The 27898-nt window shown below is 41.3% G+C and overlaps 1 pseudogene; it reads left to right on the plus strand.

Moving 5' to 3' along the window:
• The window catches only part of LOC122543618, a 30391-nt pseudogene extending 16542 nt beyond the window's left edge, over window positions 1–13849 (plus strand).
• Window positions 13850–27898: the final 14049 nt, after the last annotated feature.

Below are 27898 nucleotides of genomic sequence, written 5' to 3' on the forward strand. Positions count from 1 at the left end.
GTCAACACGGTATTGTGAAGTGTGGGTCGTGTCTCACTAACCTTATTGAGCTCTTCGAGAAGGTGACAAAGCAGGTGGATGAAGGTCAGTCGGTTGATGTGGCGTATTTGGACTTCAGTAAGGCGATTGATAGGATTCCACGTGGTAGTCTACTGTACAAAATATGGAGTTTCGGATTGAAGGCGATTTAGCGGTTTGGATCAGAAATTGGCTTGCTGAAAGAAGATAGCAGATGGTGCTCGATGACAAATGTTCATCCTGTTGCTTGGTTACCAGTGGCGTGCCACAAGGATCTGATATGGGGGCACTGCTGTTTGTCATTTTTATAAATGATCTGGATGTGGGTGTTAAAGGATGAGTTAGTAAATTTGTGGATGACACTAAGATAGGAAGAGTTCTGGTTAGTGCCAAAGGATGCTGTGGTCTACAGAGGGACAAAGTTCAGACGCAGAGCTGGGCTGAGAAGTGGGAAATGGAGATTAATGTGGAAAAAGTGTGAGGTGGCTCACTTCAAAGAAGTAACGGGTACGCAGAGTACTGGGCTTGAGGTAAAATTCTTGGGAGTGTAGATGAACAGACCGATCTCAGTGTCCAGGTGCATAAATCCCTGAAAAATGCCACCCAGTTTGATAGGGTTGTTAAGAAGGCATATGGTGTGTTGGCGTTTATTGGTAGGGAGATTGGTTTTCATAGCCACGAGATCATGCTTCAGCTATCCAAGATACTGGTAAGGCCGAATCTGGAGTATTGCCTGCAGTTCTGGTCACCGCACTATCAGAAGGATGTGGAAGCTTTGCATAAGGGTTCAGAGGACATTTACTAGGATGTTGCCAGGTATGGAAGGAAGGGCCTTTTGAAGAAAGGCTGAGGGAACTGAGGCTGTTACCGTGGGAGAGAAGAAAGTTGAGAGTTGACCTTATCAAAATATATAAGATAAGAAGATGGTAAGATAGGATGGGCAGTGATAGCCTTTTTCCTCGGATGGTGACGGCTAACATGAGGGAACTGAGGGCTGCAACATTGAGGCCAGAAGGGTCTGCACTGCGCTGTGAAGTTCTATGTTCTATGTTCTATGTTACCTTCCCAAGCTGTGCATTTCAAATTCTCTAGACGTGTTGAATGACAAGGTTCTTTTTTGCTAAATTTACTCTGCACCTCCTGCCCTTTCCTGTGAAATTATTCACTGTCGTGATTCACTGCTCAACCAAGGGGGGGGTTGGGTCTGAGGGCGGAGATGCGGGATTGACAAAGTCCAATCATTACCCCTTATGTCTTCTCTGTTTTAAAGATAACAATCCAAACCTATCTAGTGTCGTAACACAGCTCAATTTCTCCATCCCAGGCAAAGTCCTGGTGAACCTTCCCTCTCTCCCCTCTGATCCTATCACATCCTTCCTGCCATGACAAGACCAGAACTGCACACCGTACTTCAAATCTGGCCTGACTGACGCTTTGTTCAAGTCCAGCATTATTTCTTTATACTCTATGCCACGACAGATGAAAACAAGTGTTCCATAACACTACTTCATCCTGTTTCTTCTGCCAAAGTGCATTATCTCGCACTTAACAGGGTTAATTAGCAAATGTTTTAGGTCTCCAATAACCAATAGGATCTTTACTATTTACCATTCTTACAAATATGGCGTCTTCTGCAAGTTTGCTTCATATTCCACCTACCCCCACATTCTTATCTTTTTTTTGTGTATCTAATGAACAGTAAGGGTCCGTAAGCTGCTCCTAGCGGTGCACCGTTGAACAGAAGGCTCCAATGATCCAAACAGCCTTCTCTCATTGTCTTTGGGTTCTATTACAGAGCCAGTTTCTGCTCTGGTGTGAAAGCTTTCACTCAGATCCATGTGCTTTAACTGTCTCAATCAATGTACAGTATGAGGTTTTTCAAAGGCTTTGCTGCAATCCATATATAAACTACATCAACTGATATCCTGTTGTCCACACATTTTATTGAACTTTCAAAAAGTTCCAACAAACTTATTAGGCATGACTTCCCTCTGGGAAAGCCATGTTTACTATTGTCTGCTCTCTATTGCCTGTTCTCACAACTGTGTAGTCTAATCTGTCATGGAAATCCCATGATAGAACACGGATTCCTTTATTGAAGTTTACTCAGTCTGACGATGAATGTATCAGATATCGCTTGATTGCCAGCGCCTTGATATTACAGAAAATTTACCAGGTTTTTTTGTCGATGTGACTAACTTTACAAAAAAAAATCTTCACGAATTGCAAGTATCCCTGAAATAATAGAGTACCCAGTAGACTATGGCATCGAAGGAAACGATAGAGAAATTTTCGATGGAGATGCCATTATGACGTTTGTCGTCCTGTCTATTCTGAGTACGCTGTACAGCACATTTGTAACTGTGCTTAAGGTAATAACACATTTTAATAGCCGTGTTGCATTCGGCTTTTAGAGATGAAAATTATGCTAATCTGCACATAATAATGCAGAGATATTACTCAAAAAAAGTAATCCTCTACAAAAGAATCCGTTGATCTTGAGTGATTAATTGCCATCTTGAATAAACGTCCTGATGGGATGATTTCACAGAGAAATGCAGGCACACTTTAAAAAAATGCGGGATTAAGCAACCAAAATTTGTCAGTCATGAAATAGCGCTTAATTCGTAGTGTCAGCTCATAATTGGGTAGAATATCGTTTTCTAAAAAAAGAGGTAGTTCATACTTGTTGGAAATAGGCTAGACATGCTGAAATATATTGAGACCCGAGAATTTAAAGTTAAAAAAATAATAGATGGACAGAAGTTCTGCACAAATAGTTTCAAATAGTTCTGCATTTCCGTGAAGAAATGAGATAAATATTAGCTAATGAAGGATCAGTGACTGATTAAAGTGAAAATATAGGAAAATAATAAGTATGAGAGGCGTCTTTACTTGTAATATGCAGGATTCTTCCAGATCTTTATAGGATAAATGCAGAAATAATATTTAAAAATCACTCAACATCAGATTCTAGTCCACTAGTTGCATTTGTAACCACAAGTTTTCAGAGCGCTGCTCCTTTGAAGTGTGATTTTCAGCTTTATCCACCCCAGTCCAATACCAAATCCTCGACATCAAGCAGAAAGATTGTTTGACTTGGTGGTGGATTAATACAGTCACAGAATGCACAAACGGAATTTTTACGGAGTTGTGCTGACCTAACTATTCTAATTCCACATTCCAGCATTTGAGCTGAATGTTATAATTTTTGAAGATATACCCTCGAACTCTGGAAGCCCCACCCCAGGGAAAAGACGTTGTCTATTCATAATAGCCATGCTCCTCATGATTTTATAAAAATCATGAGGAGACGCCTCTCATACTTAAATCTATGAGGCCAACCCTCAGCCTCCAGCGCTCAGGAGAAAAAAGCCCAGTCTATTCTGTCTCGCCCCAGAGGTCATGTTCTACAACCCTGAAAACATCCTTATAAAGCGTTTCTGCATCGTTTAAAGTTTTACAACATCCTCCTGATAGGAAGTAGACCAGAAATTTGAGCTGAATGTTATAATTTTTGAAGTGCTCATCCAAGTAAACATTTAAATATTATAACGTATTTTCTCACATCTAGTACTCTACGAGGCATTGCCCTGCAGATGCCCACTACCGTCTGGCTGAACAAATACTTCATAAAATTCATTCTAATACACCTATCCTTCATTTTCAATTATGTTCCTTCCTTACTGAACACCTAACTTAATAAAACAACAGTCTCCCATCTACTCTGTCCATGCTGCTTATTGTCATATATATAAATATATATATATATATAATCACGTTCCTCTATCAGTTTTCTCTGTTGCAAAGAAAAGAACCTGGATGTACAAAGCATCTGTTAATATTTAGAGGTCTCCAGCGCTTAATCTTCTACAAACTTCGTTCAGTTGAAAACAATCATTGGTGTAGTTTTGTAAACAAAATTACTCGCAGTAATCCAGCTAATCAAAGTTTTGCATAGCTCCAACATAACCGCCCTGATCTCACATCTCGAAAATATATCCAGATAAATACAAGGGTACAGAATGCCTTCTTAAAAAAAGGCACTCGACATCCACACAATTTTGAGGACGAGCCTTCAAACTCTACAGCATCCTTTATAAGACGAAATGGATCATCACATCACTTCCTATTATGTTAGCACTAATTAATGCTATTACCACTCATACTTCTGTAATCTGTGACCATCATCATCAATATCACCATTAGATAATGATCATTGAGTTACCAGTTCAATACAAAGGTTTGATGCGTCTCAAGAGTTATCCTGTTTCACTGCATTTCTCTCAGAAATTTCAGCCACCTTGTGTCATTCACCTTAATAGAAATCCACCATGATCACTGCAACCATCCAAAATCCATTTGATGTTTGAATGCACGACATTGTTCAAGTGACTCTGTGTTATGCAGAATCTACCACCAATTTATCCTTCTTGCCGTATGTCCTCTGCAGCCAAACACAAAGTTAAGAATTCGGTGTCACTATAACAGGATGCCCCGCTCATTGTGTCCTGCACACAGCCTTGAATTATGAATCTGTAATCTATTAATCAAAAACAAACAAATACAGAAATTCTGAAGAAAGTTCACTGCACCTGCAGCATTGAATCTGGATTCACTGTACAGATGCTGCCGGACCCACTGAGGTTTTCCATCAATTTCTAAATTTGTTTTTGATTTCCACTATCTATAGATCTTTAGCTTTTTGATTAATGAAAATGCTTTGTCTGAGAAAAGAAATCCTGCATGACAATTGGTTGCTTTGCAAGTAGGTGAAAGCCTCATTACACGGGACACACGATTGAAATAGAGAAGAAGATTCATAGAATCTTTTTGAGATTTTCAAGGAGTAGTCAAGCGCCTTATTATAATTTTATGTTTTAATCTCTTGTGCTTAAATATCACACGCAGACATATAGTGCCGTCAGTTCATTCTTTCAGCTTTGCTCGAACATTGAATACTGTTTCTCCTGGAATTTCCCACTCTAACTTTATTAACTTGATTCTCAGCAGTTTGCCGATATATGCTGCAGAGTGCACTTTAACATTTTGTCCTTAACTGGCCTCTGAAACATGTAATTGCCCCAGCATTGCTGCACCAGTGATCAATTTGTCAACTGCAAGCTCGGTTTTCAGTGAGGCCATTCCAAGTTGCAGGCAGGATGATGGTGTCGAGTGAAAATTAATTCAATTCATTTATTAACAGGAACTCAGAATTTGCTGATGTTTTGTAGTCAAATTTGAACTGTCTTCGCCAAATGTAAACAACCTTACATTTGCCCACACGGGCCGTGATCCGCCTTTGTTTCCTTGTATTCGTTTGATTTGGTAAATTGCCAGAGAATTTCTGTGCGCAGTACTTGCTATGCTACTGAACTTAATGTTCTCTACAAAACATGAATCTACGCTCCACTTGTTTTTTGTCCAAGTCCAAATTTCTTTTTGTCCGTTGCATACTTGAAGAAATATCTAGCCAGAGTTGAGGTTAACTGGGCATGGATTTTTGTCAATCCTTTCCAGATCATAAAACAAACCATTCGATTTCATAACGTTAGTCTGCGATTTGCCTTTTGTGTATGCTTTAGAATATTACATGTTTTTACACATTTTCTTCTCGTAATTATTGGGTTTTTGCTCTCTGCAGGTGAACTGACCACCACTGCTGAAAACAATTACTTCTGATTTCATTGAAAGCTTGTGTGTAAACCTCCATCAGATGCTGATTACAAATGGCATTGAATTGATTTTTGCTCTCAATCATATCGACCGTTCTATAGCATCGCTTCAACGTGTATTCGGATGTGATCGCAAGTCAGGAATGAGAACTATTTGCATATTTTTGGTCCATAACGTTTACCTTCACGCTTTATTTTTTTAAGCATTGTTATTAAAGAAATTTCGTGCAATTGCTACAAGCTGAGGAAATCACTCATCCCCAATTAAATAAGCTGAAGACGAATCTTTGAAAGTTGCCAAATGTCGTCAAAATTTTGAAAAAAAATGGAAGTGTATTTTATGTTCCTCACCTATTAGAGATGTGTTCAATACATCTTTGAGAAAGGTAACCAGAGAAACCTTACAAACATTCTTCATGAAAAACAGTTAGAATCACATCTATCTGTAATGAATTGGAATCTCTATTCAGTAATGAATTAATTAATTATTGAAGAATAATTAGCAGATCTTGATACCTTGGCAGTGGAAATTGCTACCCAAGATCCACAAACCTGACTACCCTGGCTGCTCCATCATCTCAGTCTGCTCCTGTCCCACTGAACTCGTCTCCACATACCTATTTACTGTCCTATTCCTCCAGTTCAGGAATTCCCAACATACATTTGGACACCATCCACGCTCTCCAACTCCTCCAAGACTTTCGCTTCCCTGGCCCCCAAAGCCTCATTTTCATCATGGTTGCTCATAGGGACTATAGAACTACATCTGCCATGACGAAGGCCTCCAAGCCCTCCGTTTCTTCCTCTACAGATTTATCCATCAGTAGCCTTCCACTAACACGCTCATTTATTTGGCTGAACTTGTCCTCACCGTGAATAATTTCTTCTTTGAATCCTCCTACTTCCTCCAGACAAAGGGGTAGCCATGGGCGCCCGCAATGGCCACAGCAATGCCTGTCTCTTTGTTGGTTGCGTTCTACAGTTTCACTGGTTCCATTTGACACCTTTTCCTCTGTTACATTGACCACGAGGTTGAACAGTTTGTCAACTTCGCTAACACATTTCGCCCTGACCTTAGTTTCACATGGACCATCAAAGACGACCCCGCCCCTTTGCAGGACCTCCGCATCTCCATTAACGGTGACTGACTCAACACTGACATCACCTACAAACCCATCGACTCCCACAACTCCCTGAACTAAACTTCCTCCCACTTTGCCTGCTGTAAAATCCCTAACACTTATTCCCACTTGCTCTGCCTCTGCTGAATCTGCTCCCAAGAGAACCAGTTCCAACACAGAACAAACCAGATGGCCTCCTTTTTTGAAAACCACAATCTTCCCTTCCATGTGTTGAGCATGACTTCCAAGGCATCTCATCCATTTCCTGGATCTCTCAACCACCTCACTCCTCCAACTTCAACAAGGACAGATACCCCCTGGTCCTCACGTTCCACCGCACCAACCTATATATTCATCAAATCATCCTCTGATATTTCCATCACGAATAAATGAACCCCACCAACAGAGATATATTTCCCTCCCCACCCCATCCACTTTTCAGAAAGACCATTCCCTCTGCAACTTCCTTGTCAATTCCACACCCCCTCCAACTCACCTTCCTCTCCCAGCACCTTCCCGTGCCAAGGCAGGAATTGCAAACCTGCACCCACATCTACCACCTCACCTCCGTCCAACGCCCCAAAGGAGCCTTCCACATCCATCAGAATTTTACCTGCACTTCCACACATGTCATTTTCTCTGTCCGTTGCTCCCGATTTTGTCTCTTCGACATTGGAGATACAAGAGGCCTACTTGCAGAGCACTTCAGATAACATCTCCAGGACACCGAAGTCAACCAACACCACAATCCCATGGCCAAACACATCAACTCCCTCTCCCACTCCACCAAGGACATGCAGGTCTTGGGCCTCATCCATCGCCACTCCTTAAGCACCCGACACATGGAGGAAGAATGCCTCATTATCTGCCTTGGGACCCTACAACCACAAGGTATCAATGTGGATTTTATCAGTTTCCTCATTTCCCCACCCCCCCACCTTATCCCAGTTGCAAATTTCCAAATTAGCAGTGCGGTCATGACTGAACCGATCTGTCTGGCCTCCTCTCTGACCTATCCCTATTACCCCCATGTGCATCTACCTATCGAACTCTCAGCTACAGTTCGGCCAGCCCACCTCCCTCCCATTTATCCCTCCACCCCATTGGCTCACAGCCTAATTTCTATTGAAGAGCGTTTGCCCAAAACTTCGACCCTCCTGCTCCTCAGCTGCTGCCTGACCTACTGTAATTTAACAACACCACGCGTTCGACTGAATGTTACGTATTAATTAATTATTTTACATTGTATGAGTGAAATTGGGTTTATCAATGGGAGAATGCAGAGATTTTATATGCCGCAGTGGGTAATTCCTGCCTTCCCAAAGCTGAACGTTCTGATCAATACATTTGGCTTGACTGAGATAGCAATGTCCCGGGGACGATATTTAAAACTGTTTTTACAATGTCTTGTAAACAATCGTATGAGATTTCACCCCAAAGTGTTCCTGCAATTAGCCACATTGTCAGTCTTCAGTAGCCTTAGACAAATCGTGAATTTTCAATGGCATATCTTGCAATGATTAGAAAGGCTGAAAGTCCAAACATTTCTTGGCATTATTAAGTAGTTCATTCTTAATGCAATTCTTTACTACCTTAAGTCTAGTTTCAAGGCAGGCCTCATGTCAGCTGTTTCCAACATACTAACATTTGTAACAATATCTTCATTTCATGCGTTTCCCGAGAATTGGAAATGGCTCAACAGCTCTTGTATCGAAGCATTGAGAGATGGAAATGTTATCAGCCTACTAAATCAAATTTGAGTCAGTGATTTTCGATAGTTATTGGTGATGCATTCGTTCAAGCATCATCAACCTTATTGGAATAGGTCAAATTGATCTTCCATTATATTTCATGCAAACAAAATCGTCAACGTTACACATGAAATGGCTACACTGCCTACCATATTTTAGCGCAAAATGGGGATAAGTGACATAACATTGGGCTTCAGAGAAATGATGTTAACACCTTACAGAGCCCAATAACACACGTGCAAAACAACCGAATGGGTAACATTAATTTCAATAGCCTGAAAACAATGCAAATAAATTCAAGAAACAATGACGTTGAATCTACCATACTGTGTCCCTGATTGGTGTGATGGTCAGATTATGAGAATCTTAGTCTGGTTTCACCAAACTGCACTTCACTAATTATAGATGACAAACGAAAACCTGTCAGCAAATTTACCATGTACGATTTCTTCCCCCACTTACCACAGTCAAACTGGCGATTTCAGTTGAGTAATACAAAATCGAAACTCAACTGAAAACTTTCGGTTTTTTTTCTCTTTGGAGATAACTCAAAGCCACGACCTTTCCTTACTTCGAAACTAAGCCGTATTTAATGGAATTTCGACAGAAAATTACACTGTGCAACACGATCAGAAACCATTTTTTACTTTGTTGTCCTGATGCACTTCTGTAAAGGAGAATGGGTTCACGCCACTGCATTTCAGTCCACCTTGAGACTAACGCTAGCTATTGCATGTCTGAGGAAAAGGAGGAGACATCTCAGATTGCATAGTAAGTAATTCTGTTCATTTAGATCGCAAATAACGTCTGGCAGAAAAGTTTAAAAACCTTAATTCTATATACCCTGACACCGTTGTTAACACATATCCACCTATCTCATTGGGAAAGCTTAATTTGCCAGTAACCATAAGCTTTCGAAAGTTAATAGCACAGTGTGTGTCATAATTGTTTCCAATTTCACTCCAGAATGGCCTATGTTTAAACGATTACTAGCTTTTGTTTTTACTATCCAACAAGAAGGTGGGTTAGTTAATTATGCCGACACAATAAATATCTTTAATGTAGAATCTGCTCCCAACAGCCATACATTGCCCATGTATAGGTGTGAAAAGTGTGCTGATTGCTTGGTAATTCAACTGTGATTGGCCGATGCATTGCCATTCAGAAAACAATGCACAGCTAATCTCTTGTCGTGTTCCTGCATAATCATGAAAGTCATTACTATAATGGAAAAATCAATTGGCAATGCTTACTATATTTATTATTCTGTTAAATTTGCTATTGTTCTTCAATCCTGTCTTTATTTTGTTGCATTTTAACGACAGTGAAGTACGTGAATCATAGAGGAAATAAACCTCACTGTTTCACATCTTGGGCGGCATGGTGGCTCAGTGGTTAGCACTGCTGCCTCACAGCGCCATCGAATTGCTCTCCCAAAGAAAAAATAAACTCTGCCTGTCGAGTCTCTCCTCATGACTTTCATGGTAATTAACATCTTGGCGAATCTCGTCTACCTCCTGTCAACTGTTTTGAGATCCTTTTTGCAAGGTGACAACCAGAGCTGAACACAATATTCAATCTCTGATCTAAGTAATTTCCCTTCTAAAGCTGTAACAATACTTACTTTCTCCTATTGTTCTACGCCTTGGTGTTTGAGGGCAAGCATCCAACATGCCTTGCTTACCACTGCAAGTATGCATGCAACTTCAGTGATCTATAGACGTATGTACCAAGCTCCCTGTGTTCCTCAGTGTTACCTCGGGTTGCATGATTTGTGATATATGTCTTTCCATTTTGCAATCTCCCAAAATGCATCACGTCCCATTACACAAAATTAAATTTCATCTGTCACTGTTCCACCCGATTTCCCAGATTATCAATATTAGACTCTGCTCCGAGACAGTTCTGCTCACCACCAACGACATCACCAATTGTTCTGTCATCCAAAAACATGCTAATTAGTGTTTCTATATTCATATTCAATCATGAACAGTGAAGGTCCCAGCATGGATATAGGATCCTTAAACAGACTGTTGTAAATAAAAGGTCATTGTCAACTTCAAAGCCGGTCAATGAGCACTGCAGCCCGCAGCGTCATCACAAACAGTGTCATTCCCGACTGAAAGTGCTCTTCGAGACAACTGAACAGCTTTTTTCCCCCACAAGCAAATCCGCTTTGCATTGTTTGTCTGCTTCGGTCCAGAGATGATATTACACGCCTCTGGAGCGGACAGGGCTGAACTCAGGCCTCTACAGCCCAGAGATAGGGACACTATCACTGTACAGCAAGGGCTCTAAGTATCTTTTTTCTATGTTTTCGAATCAACCTGTTCAGTTATGCTATTGCCCACATTCAGAGGAATTAAGTGTTACACTCGAGCCTTCTGGTTCAGAGGTACCTATTTGAATACATTCATTTAAATTACAGAGATGTGATTAAACACCAGCAGGTGGAATTTGAAACGAAGAATTGAATCGATTTGGACCCACAGCTTTTGTGCCGCAAGAGTGCGACACTTTACACATTCATTTCAACTTGTTCAGTCAAGCTATTCAAAGATGCTAATCTGCACCTCTGGGGCAGGTGGGACTTCAACTAGGACCTGTTGGTTTCGAGATACTTCTTCACATTGTTGTAGGAATTTTCTCATTAAACTGTTCACAGATATTATGACATGCCCCTTGAGCAAATTGGACTTGACATCTGAGCCTCCCGATTCAAAGTTATGGACACTGACACTTCACAAAACGAGCCCTCACTGTTTACAATTTATTTGGCAATGGGGGCGGGGGCGTCCTGAATATTTCAGAGGAGCCCAGTAAGCTCAATTGTATCGAATGTGTTTCTTCCAAAATAAAAGAAGTGGTGAGCTGGCGTGTGTGTCCAATCCTGAACCAGCTGAAAAAGCATTCTGTTCATGAGCACTTCTCGCTGCCACATTGCAATATTACCACACATAGACATTTGGACGGAATGTACTGTCAGCTGTAAGAAAGTGTGCTTGTTTAATACTGAGGGAGAAAGCGACAGACTGAGAGATAGAGAGAGAGGAGATAGGTCATGGATGGTTACTGAGAAGGTGGGTAAAAGCGCGAGGTATGGTTTAAAGGAAGGCAAGCAACGAGAAAAAGGTGGACAGAAGAAAACAGTGAAAACTAGAGGCTGAAAGGGAAACTGGCGCTGGTGTGCAAAAGAGACAGAGTGAGCGAGGAGAGAGAGAGAATTAGTGAGAAAGAAAGCATGGCAAGAGTGGGAAACATTTATGTCTAAGTCTTACTTTTGTAAATTACAGCAAATTTACGTCATTCTTTCCTTCATGATAATTGCCTAGATTTGGATACAGCCAATGTCTCCCCAATAATCCATTTTAACAACAGAGAATCTGCTTCTGAACTCTAAACTAACTTTTCTTTTCCCAGTTCAAGAAGAGTGTATTTTCTTTATAAATTAAGAATTTCCATTTTGTTACAGTCATTACATTTCGTGAATATCTGTTATCTTGGATTAATAATATTCAATCTGCAATACGTTTGTTTTAACTTGCTGTCTCCACTCCATCTCAAACTGTTCCTGTTCAATAAACAGCTGCACATTGAAAACAGCAATACAGTACACCTTTAGCTAATTAATTCACCATCCACTTCCTGAGATATCCTGCAGAATGCGATCTTCCCTGTCGAAGTTATTTTCCTAATCATTTGCTGCTGAAGACCTTTTGCACCGCATATGCATTTCGTCTTCATTCCTTTGTTAATTGATTCTAATGGAGCTACAAATTTATAGCATTACATTACTAAATTTACCCTTTCAACATACCTATTCTAAACCTCAGTTTGTTGTTCATCTCCTGGACTGCCAATCCAGACAATTTTGAGCCTCCTCTATTCACGGCAGTGTATGTAGCTGGTGTTCAAGTTTGGGCAAACATGCACCATAATCTCACTCACCCACTTATAATCGCAAGGGATGTCTTTAAATCCTTCAGGTGCATTTGGAAATAAGATCACAGTAACGCAGATAATATTAATTCGAGGGTAAAGTCAAAAGATATTTTCAAACACATCGTCACCAGTACCAAGATATCAGAGACACAATCTTCTGAAATCCAGGGAATGCAGAATTCGGTTTTTCGAGAAGAGGTTGGCGAAATTTCCGTAGAAAAACAATAATGGAGCAGCAATGAAGGTGATTAAGCACCATGATTAACATTTCAAAGTTGAAGTTAATCTCGACAAAAATCACGTGGTCAATGAAGGAAATACGCTACAAATGACGTGTGAAACAGGAGGAAGTGTATGGGCATTCAAATGTGATTTACAGATTGGGAAATATTGGAATAATCTGGTGAAATATTTTTAATCATGGTATGAAGCGTTCAGACTACATGAGCCGAGGGCAGGGAGAAGAGAAGATAGAGGTTGAAATTCAATTTGTAACGAATCTTGCGATGACAAGTAGTTGAAATTGATGGACTTTTCGGTCAGTAATGGAATAAAATGTTATTAGAAAAAGGCAAGAAAATGGAGCTGAGAATCAACAATGTTACATTAATTTACTGGAGCAGACCCGATGACATAAATATTCTACCTCTGTTGCTGCATCTGATCTTCTTGGCGTTATTATTAACACTCTCAACATCCATCGTATTGGGATAAAGTTTTTGCGCCTAATACTAAATACTTCCTCGTGATTCCCACTTTAAAAGGTAATGGATGCATTTTGATTTTTCCGACAATACTTCTTCTCCTCAGAAACAAGTAACAGAAGACTTTCTAGGGTGCTTTTCCTAACATTTTATACTGTCGCAAAGAGACAAGAAGCACGTGCCGAAGAATGCACGAAATCTGAAGAAGAGATGTATTGGGTCCGCTTTCTTGGATTGGCTGGTTAATACAGCTTCATTTCGGCAGTGGAATAGATGACACTTTCAGTCAATTTTGAGAAGTCGTCCTTGATCTTGCTCACAAAAGCCATAAAGCCAAAAACTGACCATTTACAGTTAGTTTAATTGATGAACATTTGCAACATCAGAGTGGTAACTGTCACGTCCCATTACATTCCAGAAACTCCAAATTGGAGGAAAGGCTGTCAAATATATTGCTGAACATATTACACCACTTCATTCAAGACAGTTGGACTTCATAACCTAATATAATGAAAGAACACTCGCAATAATATCCAGTAGGTTTTCTTTTACACATCCTGGAACTGTTGTAAGACATAACTATTCTTTACTTTTTTTAGGTGTTTGCCACGAGACGGATTTTGCTGTCAACTCAATGAGCAATTTTAATGAAGAGATTTGGCCAAAATAGACAGCAACCATTTTGTGTGAAATCATCTGCAGTGACTGAGAAGACATTACTGTGCTCTTCCAAGTGGATAAGAGCAAGAGAACTGAATCAGTGGCAACTAGAAATCCTCAGTGGAATGGAAGTCAATTCACCAATGTGAAGAAGTTTCAGGTAACAGAAGCGGATTGGGAAAAAACAATGAATCACCAATATCAGCGAAAACTTTTTCTCAGCCCGAGCACCGGAGGAAAGCCACACAGACACACTGCGTCGCAGAAACTCCACACAGACTTTCACCCATGTCTGGAATCAAAACCGGTTCCCTGGTGCTCTGAGCTAGCATTGCTAACCACTGATCCCATTGACTCTGCACGAACCCAAACAGCATTCCATCCGACTCCAACTCACACCACATCACCCCACAGTCTTTGTTTTGTTTAAAATATTGCTAACCAATCTAGCATGCATACGACACGGTTATTTTCATTAACTGTACATGGTAGTGACTCCCAATAGTTACCTGGTAGTCTTGGACATTGGATGAAGGTTTATCCGAATATTCAGACTTCCTGATTTCTGTAATTGAGTCATAGAGTCATACAGGTGTACAGCATGGAAACAGACACTTCGGTCAAAGTTGTCCTAACTTAAACTAGTCCCATTTGCCAGCACTTGGTCCATATCCTTCTAAACCCTTTCTATTCATATATACATCCAGATGCCTTTTAAATGCTGTAATTATACCAGCCTCCACCACTTCCTCTGGCAGCTCATTCCATACATGCATCATCCTCTGTGTGAAAACGTTGCCTTGGAGGTCCGTTTTAAATCTTTCCCCTCTTACACTACAGATATACCCTCGAACTCTGGAATCCCCACCCCAGGGAAAAGACGTTGTCTATTCATAATATCCATGCTCCTCATGATTTTATAAAACTGTATGAGGCCAACCCTCAGCCTCCAGCGCTCAGGAGAAAACAACCCAGTCTATTCTGTCGCGCCCCAGAGGTCATGTTCTACAACCCTGAAAACATCCTTATAAAGCGTTTCTGCATCGTTTAAAGTTTTACAACATCCTCCCGATAGGAAGGAGACCAGAAATTCAAACAATATATCAGAAGTGGCAGAACCAGTGCCCTTACAGCCGCAATCTGAACTCCTAACTCCTACATTCAATGCTCTGAACAATAAAGAAAATTATGCCTAACGAATCTTGACTATCCTATGTACCTGCGACTCTCCTTTCAAGGAACTATGATCTAGCACTCCAAGGTCCCTTTTTCAGCAACACTCCCCAGATTAGTATTATTAAGTGTAAATGTCCTGCTCTGATTTGCTTTTTCCACAATGCATCACCACGCATTTATTCAAATTAATCTCCAGCTGCCATTCCTCAGTCCATTGACACACCTAATCAAGATCTCGTTGTACTCAGAGGTAATCTTCTTCGTTGTCCACCACATATCCAATTTTGGTGTTCTTTCCAGAAGAGTGTGCAGAATAGTCATAGGTTTTTCGATGAATTCAAATCGATACTTACTGCTTCAAATATACTGAAGACTTAAAGATACAATGACTTTGCAACAACACACAGAAATTGTCAGGGTTTTGAAGGTGGATGACAATTTCAGGAATTGAATGGAATCTACAATGTTAGATGCAGTAAACTATTGTTGGCAATGTTTGAAAGAAAACGTAGACAACAGAAAAACTGAATGATGAAATGGCATCATTCATAAGGGAGAGGGTAGCACAGAAGAATGGGAGCGAAGTATGAATGGAAGTATAGAACATATGGGTCAGGAGTGAAAAGCAGGGACGGGCTTTTCGAAAAAAAAAACCCTGCACAGTGAAGAAAAGAATGAACATGTTAAAATGACTCCCTGAAATAGCACGATTGAGAGAAATCAGTCTTATCACTGACACATAACTTTCCCAACACTTTCTTCAACCCCACCAATAATCACTCACCCCGACATTCAAACGCAAAAAAGATATATTTAGAAACTACTTATCTGTATCTACTTCATTCTCTTTAAATATGAGACCGACATTTATGTATTCTCCCAAAATATTTGCGAGAATATGGTGATGACTAACATCCTTGAACTGCGTAATCCCATGCTTGCTGATGCACTCATTTGAATTGGAGTTTTATTGTTATGTAAAAGAGTGTCCAAGCATTTACCTGAAAGAAGAAGTACTGAAATGCACGAGATAATATACCAGCATTTTATAAAACGAGACTGACAGGTCGATAGTACAGATCTATTCGTGGAAGTAATTCGATTGAGTGACGTTGTTACAATACAGGTGTCACCATGACAAAAGCGTAGAGACAACAAAAATTGATGCTTCGGGATATATAGATTTCTTACTGGAAAAAACATTTGAAGTGCAAGAATGATTCTGACTATTTTCTTCTCTAACGCACTGAACAACAACATATTTAGAACATTAATTAATTAATTCAAATCTTTCTGTTTTCAGGATTTAGTGTTGCACTTCATCAATGCAATCTTGAATATTGACATCGTAACAATATCTCAAATTGTTTCCAATGCAAACCCGTATTTCGCACTGGCTGTCTCAGTGAGAGGATTAATGTGTTTATGACATAACTGAGACTTATCACAACCGATGCTCTACCAGTGCAGGCTCAGTTCCTTTTGAAATTTATCTTTCAGTTTTCCCACCTATCTCATAGTGTGCACTTTGCTGTTTCAGTAAATTATCAAAGGCACGTTTGAGAGGTGGATCACAGCAATCATAGAATCAAAGAGTCATAGAGAGGTGCAGCAGCGAAAGAGACCCTACGGTCTAACTCATCCATGTCGATCAGATATTGTAAATTAATCTAGCCTGCAGCTGCCCCATATCTGTCTAAAAACTTTCTATTTGGATACCCACCCAATTGACTTTTAACTGCTGCAATTGGACCAGTTTCCACCACTTCCTTTGGCAGTTCCATTCCACACACGCATCCTCTGTGTGAAAAAGTTGCTGCTTAGTTCCCTTTCAAGTCCATCCCCTCTAATCCAAAATCTAGGCCCGATAGTTCTGAACTCACTCACTCCAAGGAAAAGACTGTTTTTGTTTGCTCTATCCATGCCCCTCATGATTTTATAAACCTCGATATGGTCACCCCTCATCATCCAACGCTTCAGGGAAAACAGTACCAGCCTATTCACCCTCTCCCTATAGCTGTTCAACCTGTCAACATCGCTGTGAACCTTTTCTGAACCTTTTCAAGTTTCACAACATTTTTCGTAAAGGATGGAGGCCAGAAATGCACACAGTATTCCAAGTCACCAGGCCCTGGAAGGAAGTAAATCGTTCTAAAAATTAAACCCTTGACAAATCTATTGGCAGAGGCTTTGAAATCATGGACAAAACTCAAAGTATCCTCCTTCTTTCTTTCCTTCATGTTGTGATCCATCCGGGTATGGCTATGAACTCAACTGTATTATGGCATATCGTAAGAATGAAGAAAATGCCACCATCAACTGCTACCCCTATTTTTGTTTTAAGTATCACTAACATTTTGGTTATTCAGGCTTCTATATACAACTTCATTTGATTTATCCCGAAATGGAAGATGTGGAACCACTATTTAATGCAATGCTCGCTGAGGTTTCATTGATATTTTGTTAACGCAACATATATGATCTGCATTGCCGTTGACCATTATATCGCTGTTTACCATCCAATGAGGATTTAATTATGTAGAAAGCAGTGATAGTATGTCACCCTATATAATGCAAGATTTTGACAGTGTTCACTGTAAATCTGGTTGTATTTGCCGAATTTAAAAACAAACATAGCTAATGACAATTCATGCAGGAATAAGCGCTTAGTGTTTTGCCAATATGAACTCTTGAAGTTGTTTTGTGAAATCATATTTTTCGCTATCCCTATTCTGATCCTGTTGATTTGGAGCACGCAGTCCTATTTCGTAACATTGCACAAATAAGAAAAGGAAATTGCATATCATAGCCAGAACAGATTATTGCTCTGAAGATAAACTTCTGAGATATAATAATAAGCAAAGCAAAAGAGCAGAAAGGCCAAGTTTCCACCCTGGAGAAAAAGCTTATTTCTATACACCCCGTCTATAATCTTCATGGTTTTGTAATCCTCAGTCTGATCCACCCTCAATCTTCTTTTTTCTAATGAAAAGAAACCTAAATCACTCACCTTGTCTTCATAGCTAGCACCCTCCATAATAGGTAACATTCTCGTAAACCTTCTCTGCATCCTCTCCAAAGCATCCACATCCTTTTGGTTATGTGGCGACAAGAAGTGTGCACAATATTCGAAACGCGGCTGATTCAAATTCATGTACAATTTTGACATGACCTGACGGCTCTTATACTCAATACCCCGTCCGATGAAGGCAAGCATACCATATGGCTTCTTGACCACTCTAGCCACCTGTGCAGAAACCTTCAGGGTACAATGGACGTTAACTCCCACATCTCTTTGCTCATCAACGTTTCACAAGGCTCTTCCATATACAGTATAGTTCGCTCTAGAAATAGACCTTCCAAAATGCATCACCTCACATTTGCCCGGATTGAACTTCATCTGCCACTTCTCCGCTCAACTCTCCAGTCTATCTGTATTCTCCTGTATACTTTGACAGTACCCTATTTTATTCTGTTACTCCACCAATCTTCGTGTCATCTCCAACTTACTGAGCAGACTACCAATGCCCTCGTCCAGATCATTTGTGTACATCACAAACAACAGTTGCCCCCGCACTGAACCTCGTGGAACACCATTGCTCATCTTTCTTCATTTCGAGAAACTCCCTTCAACTACTACCCTCTGTGTCTTGTTGCTCAAACATTTCTTTATCCATTAAGCGAGAACAACCTGCACAGCATGTGACTTCACTTTCTCCATTAGTTTATCCTGGGAACCGTATCAAACGCCTTACTAAAGTCCATATATATGATATCTACAACCCGTCCTTCAACCATCAACTTGGTCACTTCTTCAAAGAACTCGATTAAGTGGGTAAAGCATGATCTCCACCGCACAAAACCATATTGTCTATCATTGATAAGCCCATTCTCTTACCAATGTAAATAGATCCTATCCCTCAGCATCTTCTCAGCAACTATCCCACCACTGTCATCAGGCCCACTGGTCTATTGTTACCTGTAATATACCTACTTCCCTTCTTGTCGAGGGGGAAAACAAGAGCAACTCTCCAGTCCTCTGGCATTTCAACTGTTCGACACAAACCTTCCACCCTGACAGTGTAGTGAACCAACCCTTTCTCTAGTTACCCTCTAATTTATTAAAAATGAATGGAAATGCTTTGGATTCTCCTAAATTCTGATCAGTAAATTTATTTCATGACCCGCATTCGTCAGTTGGATTCCTCGTTTAAGATTGGTCCTACTCTCCGATTTTCCTCCAAGGCCTGTTCTGTTCTTAGCTGCCTGGACCTTATGCAGCTTCCCTTTACCCCTTGGCTAGTCGCACAAGTTCTCCTGTCATCCATGGTTCACGAATCTTGTCTTTCCCTATCCCTTGTATTAAAAGGGACAACCCTATCCTGCACCATCTTCACCGCATCTTTGAAAGCCTCCAAAATATCAAATGTGGACTTTCCTTCAAATAACTTTCCCCAGTCAACACTTCCTAGCTCCTGCCGAACTTTGATATAATTGGCCTTGGCCCAGTTTAGTATTTTTCGCTTCGGACCAGTCTCATCTTTGTCTACGAGTATTCTAAAACTTACAGAATTATGGTCAGTATTCCCAAAGAAATCTCCCACTGCAACTTCTACCACCTGGACTGACTCATTCTCCAGCACCAGACCTAATATGGCCCTTGCCTAGTTGGATTGTTGACATACTGCTCTAGAAAAATTCCCTGTATGTTCGTTACAAATTCTGCCCCTTCCAGAATTCTGACAGTATGTGCATCCCAGTCAATGTTGGGAAAATTAAAATCACCCATCTCCACCACCAGGTTGCATCTACATCTTTCCATAATCTGTTTACCAATTTGTACTTCTACTTTACTCTCAGTGTTGGGAGGGGTGTAATACAGCCCCATCAATGTAACTGCACCCTTCTTATTTCTCAGCTCTATCCGCAATGACTCATAGCTCAAGCCCTCCGTGATTTCCTCGTTTTGCACAGTTGTGATATCATCCCAGACCAGCAATGTAACTTCTCCCCCCTTTACTTCCCTCCCTGTCCTATCTGAAACATCTATATCCTGAAACATTTAGACGCCAATCATGCCCTTCCTTCAACCAAGTCTCTGTGACCGCAAAAAAGATATACTCCCAGGCACCAAGTCCTAATTTTGTCTGCCTTACCCACTATGCATGAAAGCATATGCACTTCGGACAACCATTTCCTTTGCATTCATCTGCCCTCTGCCTATTCTTCGCTTTGATAATGCTAACTTCATGATCCTTACAGTCTCTGCTTTTCATCTCATTGTCTACCAAACTTCTCTTCTGGTTCCTGTCACCCTGCCACATTAGTTTAAACCATCCCTATCAGCAGTCGCAAAAACTCTGCCAAGGACATTTGTTCCGGTCTGGTTCATGTGCAGACCATCTAATTTGTAATCGCCCCACCTGTCCCAGAACCGATCCCAATGTCCCAAAAATCTGAACCCCCTCCTCCTACACCATCCTTCCAGCCACGTGTTCGTCCTGCCTATTCTTTCATTTCTAAACTGGCTGGCACTTGTCACTGGTAGCATTCTGGAGATCACTACCGTTGAGATCTTCCTCTTTAACTTCTCTTCTAGCTCTCTGAAATCTGCTTTCAGGATCTCATCTCGTTTTGTACGTCTATCATTGGTGCCTACATACACCACGAGAATGCTGTAACCATGGCTTTTCACCCTGTCTTTTCTGAATGTTCTGCAGCTGATCAGTGACATCCCTGACCCGAGCACCTGCGAGGGAACACACCATCCGGGAGTCAACTTTTCGGCCACAGCACTGCCTATCTTCTCCCCAGACAATACAATCCCCTATGACTACGGCCCTACTTTATCCCGCCCTTCTGAAAAGCAGAGGCCGCCACAGTGCCATGATCCTGGAAACTGCTGCCCTCCCCTGGTGAGCCACACCCCCCCTAAAATGCACAAAACGGTATACCTATTATGGAGGGAAATGATCACCTGCATTACCTTCCTACTCTTTCTCTGCATTTTGGTCACCCATTTACTGTCTCCCTCAGCAATCCCAATCTGTGGTATGACGAATTCACTAAAGGTGCGATTCATGGCTTCTTCAGCATCGGGAATGCTTCTCAGTGAGTCCACCCGCACTTCCAGAGCCGGGATTCTTTCAAGCAAGAATTGCAGCTGGACACATTTCTTGCCCGTGTCAGAGTCATGGACATCAGCCACGTCCCTGAGCTCCCACATCAAGCAACAGGCACATGCCACGGGTCTGAGGTCCCCTGCCATTGCTAGCCTTAGCTTTTATTCAATTCACTAATACCAAACAATACACTTAAATGTATAAAAAAAGGGAAAAATATCCTTTTCTTAGTGAGTCCTTCACTTCTGGTTGGAGGGGTGGGGGTGGGGTAGGGATGTGGGAGGGAGATACGACGTATGTAGTTTCTGGGGTTGAGCCGCTGCCTAAAAAATATATTGAGTCCTTATCTTCACGGCTACCTCTGGTCCCCAACATCAACTCTGTTTTGTTTCCCGCTACCTCCGCTCTATCTCACACAGAGAAGAAGACACTTTCCCACACTGGCCTTCAACAATTTAGGGTGTTGAATTCAGAAGTTGGGAAATTATGTTGCAGTTGTGCAGGACGTTGATGTGACCGCACTTGGAGTGTTCCATTAAATTTTGGAGACCTTATTCTCGGAAGGATGCAAATCCCAATGCGCAATGAGATCTCGTCACCCAAGAAGGCATCAGGAACTGCAGTAATGTGAAGAATGATGCAGTTAAAGCTGGTTTGTTACTGGTGTACTGTTATCGCTAACGACCTGCAAATATAATATTCCCAAAATATTAATATGACATGAGATACACTGAAGTATGGGCCAAGGGCTTGTATAGAAATAACAACAGGAGAAAGAACGAAAATTGATATTTCAATTTTCAGAATACTTTACATGAAATGCTTCCCTTAAAATGACTGGCTGCTGGAACATCTTGCCCTTAACTACAGCTGATTGCAAAACTGAATCACTAGAATTGCAAGGTGGCCACATCAGTGAAGGGATGCAGACTTGCTTCCCTAAAACACAGTCGTGAACAAGGTTTCTGGGAAATGCTCACATTATGTAAAATGCCAAGAACATTATTTTTTCCAGGATTAATGTTTGTTTTCAAAGTTTACTAGTTGCTCTGGCACCTGATCTACTGCATTTTGATGAAGAAGACGAGGGTCTCTAATTAATTAGCAATGAAGCTGGTGTCCAGCTCAACCGCACTTAAGTTCGATGGAAACCTCTGTGCTTTGGAAAGCATTTGATCTCGTGTCCCAGAATGCTCGTATTTTGCAAAGTCAAGTGAAGGCAGGAGTTTCATGGTGAATGGTAAGGCCATAAAGAGTGCCATGGAACAGAGCGAACTTGGATATCAGGTGCACAGGCTTCATCAGTCAGGAAATTCGGAATAGATGTTGAAACGTTATGCTGTGGTTGCGCAGAACTTGTTGAGGCCACACTTGGAGTACTGTGTTTAGTTTTGGTCAACTTGCTGTTCGAAAGAGTGTCAACGAAATTTACAAAGAAGTTGCCAGGACTCAATGGTCTGAGGTAAAGGGCGAGGTTGGACAAACTAGGTATTTTTCTTTTTTGGAGCCTGTGAGACTGAGGGTGAAACTTAGAGAAGTGCATACGATTATTATGAAAAGCATGGATATGGTGAATGCACTCAGTATTTTATCCCAACTTTGGGAATGAAGGATTAGAGGACTTCAGTTTAAGGTTTGAGGGAAAAGAATATGAGGGAAACTGAAGGGCAACCTTCTTACATAGAGTGTGGTATGTATGTGGAATGAGCTGCCGGCTGAGGTGTTTGAGGTGGGTAGCTTGAACACATGTAAAAGGCATTTTAACACTGCTATGAAAGTTGTATTAGGATATTTGCCAAGTGCAGGGAAATGGGGTTAGCGTGGATGGACATTTGTTTCGGCAACAACGTGATGGACATTTAGCTCAGGTCACGAGGCAGGACAGATGTGGAAGGTAGGATCTCGTATAAGTTGGTGGGGTGGGGAAATGAGGAAACTGGTGAAATCCTCATTGATATCATGGGGTTGGAAGTTCCCAAGGCGGAAGATGAAGCGTTCTTCCTCCAGATGTCGTGAGGTTAGGGAGTGGCGATGGAGAAGGCCCAGGGCCTGTATGTCCTTGGCGGATTGGGAAGGGGAATTGAAGTGTTAGCGTGTTAATCAAGTAGATGGAAGGCTGTTTATAACCACTCTTGGATGGAGGGAGCATGAGATTTAAAAAATTCTATCATGATTCAACATTGGAGAAAGGATACCAAATGAGTTGTACTTCAATTATTCTGCAACAATCAATTAGACTGAATGTTGCTAAGTGCAGTCAAACAATAATATTAGGCGAGACTACAGCATGGACAGAAATAAATCGCCGTGTTACAAAATTTTTACAGTACAGTAAAAGGCCATTAGTCCTAAAGTACCTGCACATGTTATATTAGCTAGTGCGAATTTAATACATTTTAAAATAAAACCTCGAACCATTATCACACAACAACAATAAAAATCAAATGCCCTATTGACCGCTTCAGTTGGACCTGTTTCTATCACATTGCCAGGAAATGTATTCTATATGTTGTTACCTCCCTGTGTGGGTGAAATATTTCTTTCTCATTTCTAACAACTGAGTCACCATGTAACCTGATAAGAGCTCATGAAGAGCTAATTCTTGGCTGATGAAGAGCTTAGGCACGAAACGTAGACTCCCCTCATCCTTGGATGCTGTATTACCAGTTGTGCTTTTCCAGCACCACACCTTTTGAACATGCTCTCCAACATCTGCAGTCCTCGCCTTCTCCGACCCAATAACATGTATTCTTCAGATGTAAAACATCTTATTGAAGAGAGCGAAGAGAAGGAGTTTATGGCTGCTGTAACCCTGTTAGTTACATTTTTTGTTGTTCTGCAAAAAAACTCTCTTTATTTTAGCACCTCAAGCAGTTCAACTCCAGAAGTCAATTACATATTTTTTGTTCGGCAGATGACATTTGTCGTCGATAATTCATCACTGGTCCACAAACCAGTCAGCTTCATGTGTTAACAACTCCTGGGATCCAGTTCGTTTGCACCTTTCTGGGACCCTTCGCCATACAACCAGTGTTCACAATCAGCGTCACTTTTTTCATAATATGTAGTCATTTTTCTAAAACCTTGAGTTTCAGACGGTTGTTTCTTCTTCTAGCCCATATTGTAAACGCCTCAAACAAATGGTAAGACATAGTCGTTAAGTTACGAATATCTGTAATGGGAAAATTGCTTCCCTGATACTTAACATTCTAGGAAAAAAGACGCACAATGAATGTTGACAAAGAGGGCGTTACCCCTCTCTTGAAAATCCACACTTTATATTGTGTCATTCATTTGATGTCTTTCGAGACAGATGGTTCATTGGATCATGACTATCCATCTTTCTAACTAACAGCGATGTCTGCATTCTGATTTCTGTCTTTTTAGAAAATTGAACATAGAATGTTACAGCGCAGTAAAGGCCCTTCCGCTCTCGATGTTGCACCGACCTGTCATACCAATCTGAAGCCCATCTAACCTACGCTATTCCATGTACGTCCATATGCTTGTCCAATGACCACAAAAATGTACTTAAAGTTGGCGAATCTAACACCATTGCAGGCAAAGCATTCCATACCCTTACTACTCTCTGAGTAAAGAAACTATCTCTGACATTTGTCCTATATCTATTACCCTCAATTTAAAGCTATGCCCCCTCGTACTCACCGTCACCATACTTGGAAAAAGGCTCTCCCTGTCCACCCTATCTAACCCTCTGGTTATCTTATATGTATCTATTAAGTCACCTCTCAATCTTCTCTCTCACGAAAAGAGCCTCAAGTCCCTCAGCCTTTCCACGTAAGACCTCCCCTCCATACCAGGCAACATCCTAGTAAATCTCCTCTGCACTCTTTTCTAAAACTTCCACATCCTTCTTATAATGCGATGACCAAAACTGTACATGATTCTCCAAGTGCGGTCGCACCGGAGTTTTTTGCAGCTGTAGCATAACCTCATGGTTCCGGAACTCGATCCCTCCAATAATAAACGCTAAAACACTGTATGCCTTCTTAACAACCCTGTCAACCTGGGTGGCAACTTTCAAGGATCTGTGTACATGGACACCGAGATCTCTCTGCTCATCTACACTACCAATGATCTTACCATTAGCTCAGTACTTTGCATTCCGGTTACTCCGACCAAAGTGAATCACCTCACACTTGTCCACATTAAACTCCATTTGCCACCTCTCAGCCCAACTTTGCAGCTTATCTATATCTCTCTAGAGCCTACAACATCCTTCATCATTATCCACAACTTCACCGACCTTAGCGTTGTCTGCAAATTTACTAACCCACACTTCTACATCCTTATCCAGGTTGTTTATAAAAAAGACGAACAGCAAGGGATCCAACACGGACCCTTGCGGTACGCCGGTCGTAACTGGACTCCAGGATGAACATTTCCCATTAACCACAACTCTCTGCCTTCTTTCAGCAAGCCAATTACTGATCCAAACTGCCATATCTCCCACATCCCATTCTTCTGCATTTTGTACAATAGCCTACTGTGGGGAACCTTATCGAACGCCTTGCTGAAATCATAAACACCACATCAACCGGTTTACTCTCATCTGCCTGTTTGGTCACCTTCTCAAAGAACTCAGTCAGATTTGTGAGGCATAACCTACCCTTCACAAACCGTGCTGACTATGCCTAGTCAAATTATTCTTTTCGAGATGATTATAAATCCTATCTCTTATAACCTTTTCCAAAACTTTACTAACAACTGAAGAAAGGCTCACTGGTCTATAATTACCAGGGTTGTCTCTACTCCCCTTCTGGAACAGGGGAACCACATTTGCTATCCTCCAGTCTTCTGGCACTATTCCTGGAGACAATGACGATTTAAAGATCAATGCCAAAGGCTCGACAATCTCCTCCCTGGCTTCTCAGAGGATCCTAGGATAAATTCCATCCGGCCCAGGGCACTTATCTATTTTCACACTCTGCTGGATTTCTAATACCTCTTCCTTGTGAACCTCAATCACACCTAGCCTAGTAGCCTGTATCTCTGTATTCTTCTCGACATCATTGTCATTTTCTAGAGTGAAAACTATTGAAAAATATTCATTTATTGCTTCCCCTATCTCCTCTGACTCCACACACAACTTCCCACTACTATCCTTGATTGGCACTTATCTTACTCTCGTCATTCTTTTATTCCTTAAATACCTGTAGAAAGCCTTATGGTCTCTGGTAACTCAGTGACTCTGTGAGGTGACTTAATAGAGACATATAAGATAATCAGAGGGTTAGATAGAGTGGACAGGGAGAGCCATTTTCCAAGTACGGTGACGGTGAGCACGAGGGAGCATAGCTTTAAATTAAGGGGTGATAGATATAGGACAGATGTCAGAGATAGTTTCTTTACTCAGAGAGTAGCAAGGGTATGGAATGCTTTGCCTGCAGCGGTGTTAGATTCGCCAACTTTAAGTACGTTTTTGTGGTCATTAGACAAGCATATGGACGTACATGGAATAGTGGAGGTTAGATGGGCTTCAGATTGGTATAACCCTGATCCTATCCGCCAACAACTTCTCATGTCTCCTCCTGGCTCTTCTGCGCTCTCTCTTTAGGAACTTCCTGGCTACCTTGTAACCATCAAGTGCCCTAACTGAGCCTTCACATCTCATCCTAACATATCCATTCTTCTTCCTTTTGACCAGAGATTCCATTTCCTTCGTAAACCACGGCTCTCGCTCTCCATAGCTTCCTCCCTGTCTGACAGGTACATACTTATCTTGGACACACAGGAGCTTTTACTTGAATGAGCTCCACATTTCTAATGTGCCCATCCCCTGCAGTTTCCTTCCCCATCGTATGTTTCCTAAGTCTTGCCCAATCGCATCGTAATTGCCTTTCCCCCAGCTGTAACTCTTGCCCAGTGGTATACACCTATCCCTTTCTATCACTAAAGTAAACCTAACAGAATTGTGATCGCTACCGACTTCCAAGTCTAACACCTGGCCGGGCTCATTACCCAGTACCAAATCTAATGTGGCTTTGCCCCTTGTTGGCCTCGCTACAGGAAGCCCTCCTGCACGCACTGGACAAAAACTGACCCATCTATAGTACTCGTACTATAGTACTCTATAGTACTCGTACTATAGTGTTCCCACTCAAATTTGGAAAGTTGAAGTCCCCCAAAGGTTACCACACCTAATGATGTTTGAGTAATTCTTTTGCCCAGATCCGTCTTGGAGTTTTTACTACACTAACTAGACTTTTCCTTGAGCAGTTGATCACGAATTGTGTGGCACTGGCGGAACCTAAACTGGACATCAAATACCAGGTTATCTCTGAGTAGGATGCTGCGTTTCAGCAATGCTCATGACACTTCCTAACATTTTACCGAAGATCGAGTATAGATTGGTGAAGTAGCAACTGGTCGGGTTAGATATGAACTGCTGTTTGATTGCAGGTGGTTTTCCAAATTGTCCAGTAATTGTCAGTGTTATGGCTGTACTGAAACTGTTTGGCTTGGGATGTGGCAAATTCTGAAGCAGAACTTTTCAATGCTATTGTTGGAGCATTGTCAGGAGCCATAGCCTTTGCTGTATCCAACGGCCACCAGACGTTTCTTGTCATCACATGGAGTGAACAGATTATATTGAAGACTGGCATCTGTGATGCTTTTGTGCTCTTGATTAGCTGTGGATTACCACCTTTTTGATTTCCCTATAGGCTACCGCAATAGTTACCTGCTCCTCCATACAGTTTGGTATTA

Source organism: Chiloscyllium plagiosum, chromosome 44 (genome assembly GCF_004010195.1).
Source record: "Chiloscyllium plagiosum isolate BGI_BamShark_2017 chromosome 44, ASM401019v2, whole genome shotgun sequence".
In the NCBI taxonomy this organism is placed as follows: Eukaryota; Metazoa; Chordata; class Chondrichthyes; order Orectolobiformes; family Hemiscylliidae; genus Chiloscyllium; species Chiloscyllium plagiosum.